Source organism: Heptranchias perlo, chromosome 12 (assembly GCF_035084215.1).
Source record: "Heptranchias perlo isolate sHepPer1 chromosome 12, sHepPer1.hap1, whole genome shotgun sequence".
NCBI lineage: Eukaryota > Metazoa > Chordata > Chondrichthyes > Hexanchiformes > Hexanchidae > Heptranchias > Heptranchias perlo.
In genome coordinates, this window is record NC_090336.1 from 45,479,275 (window position 1) to 45,487,778 (window position 8,504).

At 58.1% G+C, this 8,504-nt stretch overlaps 1 protein-coding gene across 1 annotated transcript in view; it reads left to right on the top strand.

Annotated features, from left to right (window-relative positions):
• Nucleotides 1-4,615: 4,615 nt before the first annotated feature.
• The window catches only part of alkbh3 (alkB homolog 3, alpha-ketoglutarate dependent dioxygenase), a 54,063-nt gene continuing 50,174 nt past the window's right edge, over nucleotides 4,616-8,504 (top strand). The window contains exon 1 of the mRNA XM_067994051.1: nucleotides 4,616-4,741. The gene's annotated coding sequence lies outside the window, so the exon portion shown is untranslated. The remainder of the gene's footprint in view (nucleotides 4,742-8,504) is intronic.

Below are 8,504 nucleotides of genomic sequence, written 5' to 3' on the forward strand. Positions count from 1 at the left end.
ATTCCATACATCTATCACATGAATTCATCAGAATTCACTAATGAGTTATTGTACATATGATTGTATTTCAGAAATAAACTCACTATTCTGCTCCTGCAAAAACAAATTTGATGCTACTTTGTAAACATGGTCTATCCTGTTTGCTACACATTATTTGGACTCATGGAAATCATAAATGCTCATTTGATACCTGAATTAATAACAGCTATGACATATACAGAGTCTACAGCATGAAAATAGGCCATTTGGCCCAATAGATCTATGCCTCTTCATCTAACCCTATCAGCATATCCTTCTATTCCTTTCTCCCTCATGTGTTTATCTAGCTTCCTCTTAAATGCATCTATGCTATTTGCCTCCTTGTGGAAACATTTTCTCTACATCTACCCTATTAAAGCCTTTCATAATCTTAAGGACCTCTTTCAGGTTACCCCTCAGTCTACTCTTTCCTAGAGAAAAAAGCCTCAGCCTTTCCTGATAAACATAGCCTCTCAGTTGTGGTATCATCCTTGTGAATCTGTTTTGCACCTTCTCCTTTTTATAATATGAAGACCAGAACTATGCACAATACTCCAAATGTGGTCTAACCAAGATTCTCCAAACAAGTTTAACACAACTTCTCTGCTTTTCAATTCTATCCTCTAGAAATGAACCCACTTTGCTTGATTTTCATTTTTTTATGGCCTTATGTAAGATACAAGCATTATTCCTCGTCACTTTCAACCTCCTGCTGCCCTACATTAGGCGCCTTGGCTCTTCACGTAGTGGTGTTCTATATATGCACCGGTCATGCCTAGTGTGCACCAGTGTCCATCATGCTTCAGATTTTGCATGTAAATTTGTCATGTTAGAAAATGGCATTATTAAAAAGTGCTTGTCTCCATTCCAATTGTACAAATAATGAAAAAACTACCAATGCTGAAAATCTGAAATAAAAATTAAAAATGATGAAATACAAAAATCCATCAGCATAAGAAAAGATGGGTCAATGCTTTGGGTGTAGCCCATTCATTAGAACTGGCAACTAGATGATATACACAAGCATCTAAGTAGGGCTGAAAATGGGCTGGAGGAGAGAAAAAGAACTGGTAGAAGTATAGAGTCAGGAATGTTTTCACTGCCATACTTAGCTATTTTCATGCCACTTTTTAATGCTTTAATGGGGTCTTTGTCTATTATCCACCAGTTTTCACCTCATTCCAGCTTTGCCAAAACCCTATTTACTCACATTGACAATTAATTGCCTCTGAGACAGAAGTCATAATTGCTGTTTGTCTTAAATTAGTGTTAGTATGAACTATTGAAAAAAAACCAAAATCCAGTGTATGTGAATAATTGAGACTACTTCCTTAACAACTTGCATTTATAATCACACCTTTAATGTAGAAAAAATGTCCCAAGGTGTTTCACAGAGACATAATGAAACAAAACCGAGTCCAAAGGAGGAGATATTGGGCGGGTGACCAAAATCTTGATTTTAAAAAGGTGGGTTCTAAGGATGGCCTTTAAAGGAGGAGATGGATGTGGAGGCTGAGAGGGTTTATGGAGGGGATTTCAAAATGTTGGCCTAGGCAGCTGAAGGCATAGCTGCCAAGGGTGAGGTGAAGAGAGGGGTGATGTATGAGGCCAGAGTCATGGGAACCAAGATTTTGGGGAGGGGTTTTAGGGCTGGAAAAGGTTCCAGCAATGGGGAGGTGTGAGACCATGAGCGGATTTAAATATAAGGATAAGAATTTTAAATTTGAAGAATGGATGTTCGGGGTCCATTGTAGGTTAGCGAGGATGGGTGATGGGTGAGCGGAACTTGGTACAGGAGAGGATACAAGTAGCAGAGTTTTAAGGGGGTAGAAGATGGGAGGGAGGCCAGTCAGAGAGCATTGAAATAGTTGAGTCTGGAGTTGACATCAGCATGGATGAGGATTTAAGCAGGAGATGGGCTGAGGAAAGGGTAGAGCCAGGCCATGTTATGGAAGTGGAAGTAGGCGATCTTTGTGATGGATAGGATATGGGGTCAGAAACTTAGCTCAGGATCAAATAGGACACAGAGGTTACAAATAGTCTGGGTCAGCCTGAGGGTGGGCAGGGAGGGGATGGAATCTGCCGAAGGTACAAAGTTTGTGGCACTGGTATGACAGTGGTTTCAGTCTTCCTAATGTTTAGCTGGAGGAAATGCCAGTTCATCTAAGACTGGATGTCAAACAAGCAAGTTGACCACACAGAGGCAGGAATAGGTCGAGAGGTGCTGCAGAGGGAGAATTGGGGTGGCGTCAATGTTCATGAGGAAGCTGACATTGCCAACAGGTAACATGTAGATGAGGAAAAGGGGGAGGGGGCGGAAAGCCAAGGACAGAGCCTTGGGGAATTCCTGAGGTAACACTACAGAAGACGGCCATTGCTGGAGATCAGATAGGTTAATACTGGAAGCAAGCTGAACAACGGAGAAGAGACATTGGAGAAGGAATTGAGTCTCATGGATAAAATGAGCTCCTAGAGGGCATGAGGGACAGGTGGAAGGGAAATTAGAGAGTCAGCAGTTCATGGCTAGGGTAGAAGGAACCTCGAGGGGAGGTTTAGCTTGGTGGGGGAATGGGAGGGAAGCAATAATGGCAGCTCAACAGATCTTAAAGAAAATTAATGAGCTCCTCACACTTATTGGAGATGAAGGGGCAGGGCAGAAGGGTTTAAAAGGATAATCAATAGTGGAGAAAAGAAGCTGGTTATGTTTGCTTTCCAAGCTGATACTGGAGTAGTGGGGGTTTTGGCAGAAGAGAACAAGTTCCATATGTGCTTGATGTGGCTAAACCAGATATGCTCAAATCTGTGCCTCTTGGACTTGAGAGAGTGAAGATGGGGGTCACACCACAATGAGCGACCAGGATGGGAGAGAGTAAAACGTTTTGATGGAGACAAGGGCATCAAAGGTGTAATTACATTGTCTTTAGAGCTGCAATAATCTTAACTAAGAAGATTCTTGGAGCCACAAATAAGTCTACCAAGCTCGCATCTAACCTTTGGTTATGTCTGAATGAAATTGTTTAAAGCAGAGACTAGATGCCAAAAGTAAGAAAAATACTTCCTTTCTCCAGTCCTAATACTGGTCATGTTAAACATAAAGCTCACCACTACTTGTCTATAAAGAAACCTAACCAAAATTCCAACAGCGCTATGCTTCCAGCATGTGTCGTATAGTTATCTTATTAAAAATGTTCCACCTGTGCATATTTCCTGTCTACACAACCATACATGCTGTCACACTTCTGTGTCAACTATTTTCCATCATCACCTTGTACATGCACAATCTGATCACCAGGTGCCACAAAACGCTTTCTGTAATTTTTTTCCACCCACCATTTTTCTCAGTAACTGAAATTTCTGCTGTTCCAAATTGGGGACCGAAAGTAAACATTTGAAATGTTACACATTTCACAATATGATTAAATCTATCTATTTAACTGCCTTCCTTTATGTTTTTTTCAAACTTGATGGCCGTGGAATAGCCAAAACTCTGGGCTTAGACTTGATGTGTTTTGCCCAGTCTGTCAAGCTCTTTCACTGAGTGTGAACTGTTGAGTATGGGCCCCACTATCCCAGGAATGTGTTAGCACCGTCCTCTCAGCTCAACTGATGAAATATTAAAGCTTGGAGGGGACACGTTTCAAAAGATTTACTCCTGGTTAAAATTCATGTGCATGTTTTTAAAACAGGGAAGAGGCCTCCTCCATCCCCGATTCACCCTGTCCACCATGAGGAGACACCAGTCAGGGTTCGCACAGTCTCTCCAAAACACTTCTCTGGATCTGACCAGATTCACCTTCCCCGCGGGCACCGGCTGCGACCATGTCTGAAACCGCGAGCAGCCGCGCTCCGTCTCTCTCCCTCGGTCTCTCCTCTCCCCCGGGCCGGGGTGGAGTCTCCGGTCTCTCCTCTCCTCTCCCCCCGGGCCGGGGTGGAGTCTCCGGTCTCTCCTCTCCCCCCGGGCCGGGGTGGAGTCCTCCGGTCTCTCCTCTCCTCTCCCCCCGGGCCGGGGTGGAGTCTCCGGTCTCTCCTCTCCTCTCCCCCCGGGCCGGGGTGGAGTCTCCGGTCTCTCCTCTCCCTCTCCCCCCCGGGCCGGGGTCGGCTGAGTCTCCGGTCTCTCCTCTCCCCCGGGCCGGGGTGGAGTCTCCGGTCTCTCCTCTCCCCCCGGGCCGGGGTGGAGTCTCCGGTCTCTCCTCTCCTCTCCCCCCGGGCCGGGGTGGAGTCTCCGGTCTCTCCTCTCCCCCCCGGGCCGGGGTGGAGTCTCCGGTCTCTCCTCTCCCCCCGGGCCGGGGTGGAGTCTCCGGTCTCTCCTCTCCCCCCGGGCCGGGGGTGGAGTCTCCGGTCTCTCCTCTCCCCCCCGGGCCGGGGGTGGAGTCTCCGGTCTCTCCTCTCCTCTCCCCCCGGGCCGGGGTGGAGTGGAGTCCCCGCCGTTGATTTTCAGACACTTTCCCCTCTCCTCACGGTTCAGTGATGAGCCACCTGTCCGAGAGGAGGATTGACTGCACCGTCACTGGGCCCAAGTGACTGTGAGCCGAGTTTAAATAACGGTCGCCTCGTGCCCCCCCCCCCCCCCCCGCCCAGTGTGAAAGGTTCAACGATTGGTCCGAGCCACAGGCCCGGATCGGAGGGAGGGAGTGACGGGTCGGAACGATTGTCCGGCGCTCCCTGGTGCTGGAGGCCCGGCCCGGTCAGTGAGGGTGTGACACAGCGGAAGTCAGAGTCTGAGGTTGGTGGGGAACAGGGGGAGAAACTCCCCATAGCAACAGAGGGGGAGGGGGAGGGGGGGAGGGGGGGAGGGGGGAGGAGGGGGAGGGGGAGGGGGAGGGGGGAGGAGGGGGGGGAGGGGGGGGGGGGAGGGGGGGGAGGGGAGGGAGGCCCCAACTCACCGAGGGAGTGGGGGAGGGGGAGGGGGGGGAGGGGGAGGGGGAGGGGGGGGGGGAGGGGAGGGTGAGGGAGGGGGAGGGAGGGAGCCCCCAACTCTCACGAGGGAGAGGGAGCCCCCCAACTCACCGAGGGGGGAGGGAGCCCCCAACTCACCGAGGGGGAGGGAGCCCCCAACTCACCGTGGGGGAGGGAGCCCCCAACTCACCGAGGGAGAGGGAGAGGGAGGGAGCCCCCAACTCACCGAGGGAGTGGGGAGAGGGGAGAGGGGGAGGGGGAGGGAGGCCCCAACTCACCGAGGGAGAGGGGGAGGGGGAGGGGGGAGGGAGCCCCCAACTCACCGAGGGGGGAGGGAGCCCCCAACTCACCGAGGGGGAGGGAGCCCCCCCAACTCACCGTCGGGGGAGGGAGCCCCCAACTCACCGTGGGGGAGGGAGCCCCCAACTCACCGAGGGAGAGGGAGAGGGAGGGAGCCCCCAACTCACCGAGGGAGTGGGGAGGGGGAGGGGGAGGGGAGGCCCCAACTCACCGAGGGAGAGGGGAGGGGGAGGGGAGAGGGGAGCCCCCCAACTCACCGAGGGGGAGGGAGCCCCCAACTCACCGTGGGGGAGGGAGCCCCCAACTCACCGTGGGGGAGGGAGCCCCCAACTCACCGTGGGGGAGGGAGCCCCCAACTCACCGTGGGGGAGGGAGCCCCCAACTCACCGAGGGGGAGGGAGCCCCTAACTCACCGAGGGGGAGGGAGCCCCCAACTCACCGTGGGGGAGAGGAGCCCCCAACTCCACCGAGGGGGAGGGAGCCCCCAACTCACCGTTGGAGAGGGAGGGGGGAGGGAGCCCCCAACTCACCGTTGGAGAGGGAGGGGGAGGGAGCCCCCAACTCACCGTTGGAGAGGGAGGGGGAGGGAGCGCCCCCAACTCACCGTTGGAGAGGGAGGGAGAGGGAGCCCCCAACTCACCGAGGGAGAGGGAGCCCCCCAACTCACCGAGGGGGAGGGAGCCCCCAACTCACCGTGGGGGAGGGAGCCCCCAACTCACCGTGGGGGAGGGAGCCCCCAAACTCACCGTGGGGGGAGGGAGCCCCCAACTCACCGTGGGGGAGGGAGCCCCCAACTCACCGTGGGGGAGGGAGCCCCCAACTCACCGTTGGGGGAGGGAGCCCCCAACTCACCGAGGGGGAGGGAAGCCCCCAACTCACCGTGGGGGAGGGAGCCCCCAACTCACCGAGGGGGAGGGAGCCCCCAACTCACCGTTGGAGAGGGAGGGGGAGGGAGCCCCCCAACTCACCGTTGGAGAGGGAGGGGGAGGGAGGAGCCTCCCAACTCACCGTTGGAGAGGGAGGGGGAGGGGAGCCCCCAACTCACCGTTGGAGAGGGAGGGGGAGGGAGCCCACCAACTCACCGTTGGAGAGGGAGGGGGGAGGGAGCCCCCAACTCACCGTTGGAGAGGGAGGGGGAGGGAGCCCCCAACTCACCGTTGGAGAGGGAGGGGGAGGGAGCCCCCAACTCACCGTTGGAGAGGGAGGGGGAGGGGAGCCCCCAACTCACCGTTGGAGAGGGAGGGGGAGGGAGCCCCCCAACTCACCGTTGGAGAGGGAGCCCCCAACTCACCGAGGAGAGGGAGCCCCAACTCACCGAGGGAGGGAGAGGGAGGGAGCCCCCCAACTCACCGAGGGAGTGGGGAGGGGGAGGGGAGAGGGGGAGGGAGAGGCCCCAACTCACCGAGGGAGAGGGGGAGGGGGAGGGAGGGCCCCAACTCACCGAGGGAGAGGGGAGGGGGAGGGAGAGGGAGCCCCCAACTCACCGAGGGGGAGGGAGCCCCCAACTCACCGAGGGGGAGGGAGCCCCCAACTCAACGTGGGGGAGGGAGGCCCCCAACTCACCGTGGGGGAGGGAGCCCCCAACTCACCGAGGGAGAGGGAAGGGAGCCCCCAACTCACCGAGGGAGTGGGGAGGGGGAGGGGGGAGGGAGGCCCCAACTCACCGAGGGAGAGGGGAGGGGGGAGGGAGAGGGGAGCCCCCAACTCACCGAGGGGGAGGGAGCCCCCAACTCACCGTGGGGGAGGGAGAGCCCCCAACTCACCGTGGGGGGAGGGAGCCCCCAACTCACCGTGGGGGAGGGGAGCCCCCAACTCACCGTGGGGGAGGGAGCCCCCAACTCACCGTGGGGGAGGGAGCCCCCAACTCACCGAGGGGGAGGGGAGCCCCCAACTCACCGAGGGGGAGGGAGCCCCCAACTCACCGTGGGGGAGGAGCCCCCCAACTCAACCGAGGGGGAGGGAGACCCCCAACTCACCGTTGGAGAGGGAGGGGGAGGGAGCCCCCAACTCACCGTTGGAGAGGGGAGGGGGAGGGAGCCCCCAACTCACCGTTGGAGAGGGAGGGGGAGGGAGCCCCCAACTCACCGTTGGAGAGGGAGGGGGAGGGAGCCCCCAACTCACCGTTGGAGAGGGAGGGAGAGGGAGCCCCCCAACTCACCGAGGGAGAGGGAGCCCCCAACTCACCGAGGGGGAGGGAGCCCCCAACTCACCGTGGGGGAGGGAGCCCCCAACTCACCGTGGGGGAGGGAGCCCCCAACTCACCGTGGGGGAGGGAGAGCCCCAACTCACCGTGGGGGAGGGGAGCCCCCAACTCACCGTGGGGGAGGGAGCCCCCAACTCACCGTGGGGGGGAGGGAGCCCCCAACTCACCGTGGGGGGAGGGAGCCCCCCAACTCACCGAGGGGGAGGGAGCCCCCCAACTCACCGTGGGGGAGGGAGCCCCCAACTCACCGAGGGGGAGGAGGAGCCCCCAACTCACCGTTGGAGAGGGAGGGGGGAGGGAGCCCCCAACTCACCGTTGGAGAGGCGAGGGGGAGGGAGCCCCCAACTCACCGTTGGAGAGGGAGCGGGGAGGAGAGCCCCCAACTCACCGTTGGAGAGGGAGGGGAGAGGGAGCCCCCAACTCACCCGAGGGGAGAGGGAGCCCCCAACTCACCGAGAGGGGGGAGGGAGCCCCCAACTCACCGTGGGGGAGGGAGCCCCCCAACTCACCGTGGGGGGAGGGAGCCCCCAACTCACCGTGGGGGAGGGAGCCCCCAAACTCACCGTGGGGGAGGGAGCCCCCAACTCACCGTGGGGGGAGGGAGCCCCCAACTCACCGTGGGGGAGGGAGCCCCCAACTCACCGAGGGGGAGGGAGCCCCCCAACTCACCGTGGGGGAGGGGAGCCCCCCCAACTCACCGAGGGGGAGGGGAGCCCCCAACTCCACCGTTGGAGAGGGAGGGGGAGGGGAGCCCCCAACTCACCGTTGGAGAGGGAGGGGGGAGGGAGCCCCCAACTCACCGTTGGAGAGGGAGGGGGAGGGAGCCCCAATCTCACCGTTGGAGAGGGAGGGGGAGAGGAGCCCCCAACTCACCGTTGGAGAGGGAGGGGGAGGGAGCCCCCAACTCACCGTTGGAGAGGGAGGGGGAGGGAGCCCCCAACTCACCGTTGGAGGAGGGAGGGGGAGGGAGCCCCCAACTCACCGTTGGAGAGGGAGGGGGAGGGAGCCCCCAACTCACCGTTGGAGAGGGAGCCCCCAACTCACCGTTGAGAGGGAGCCCCCAACTCACCGAGGGAGAGGGAAGCCA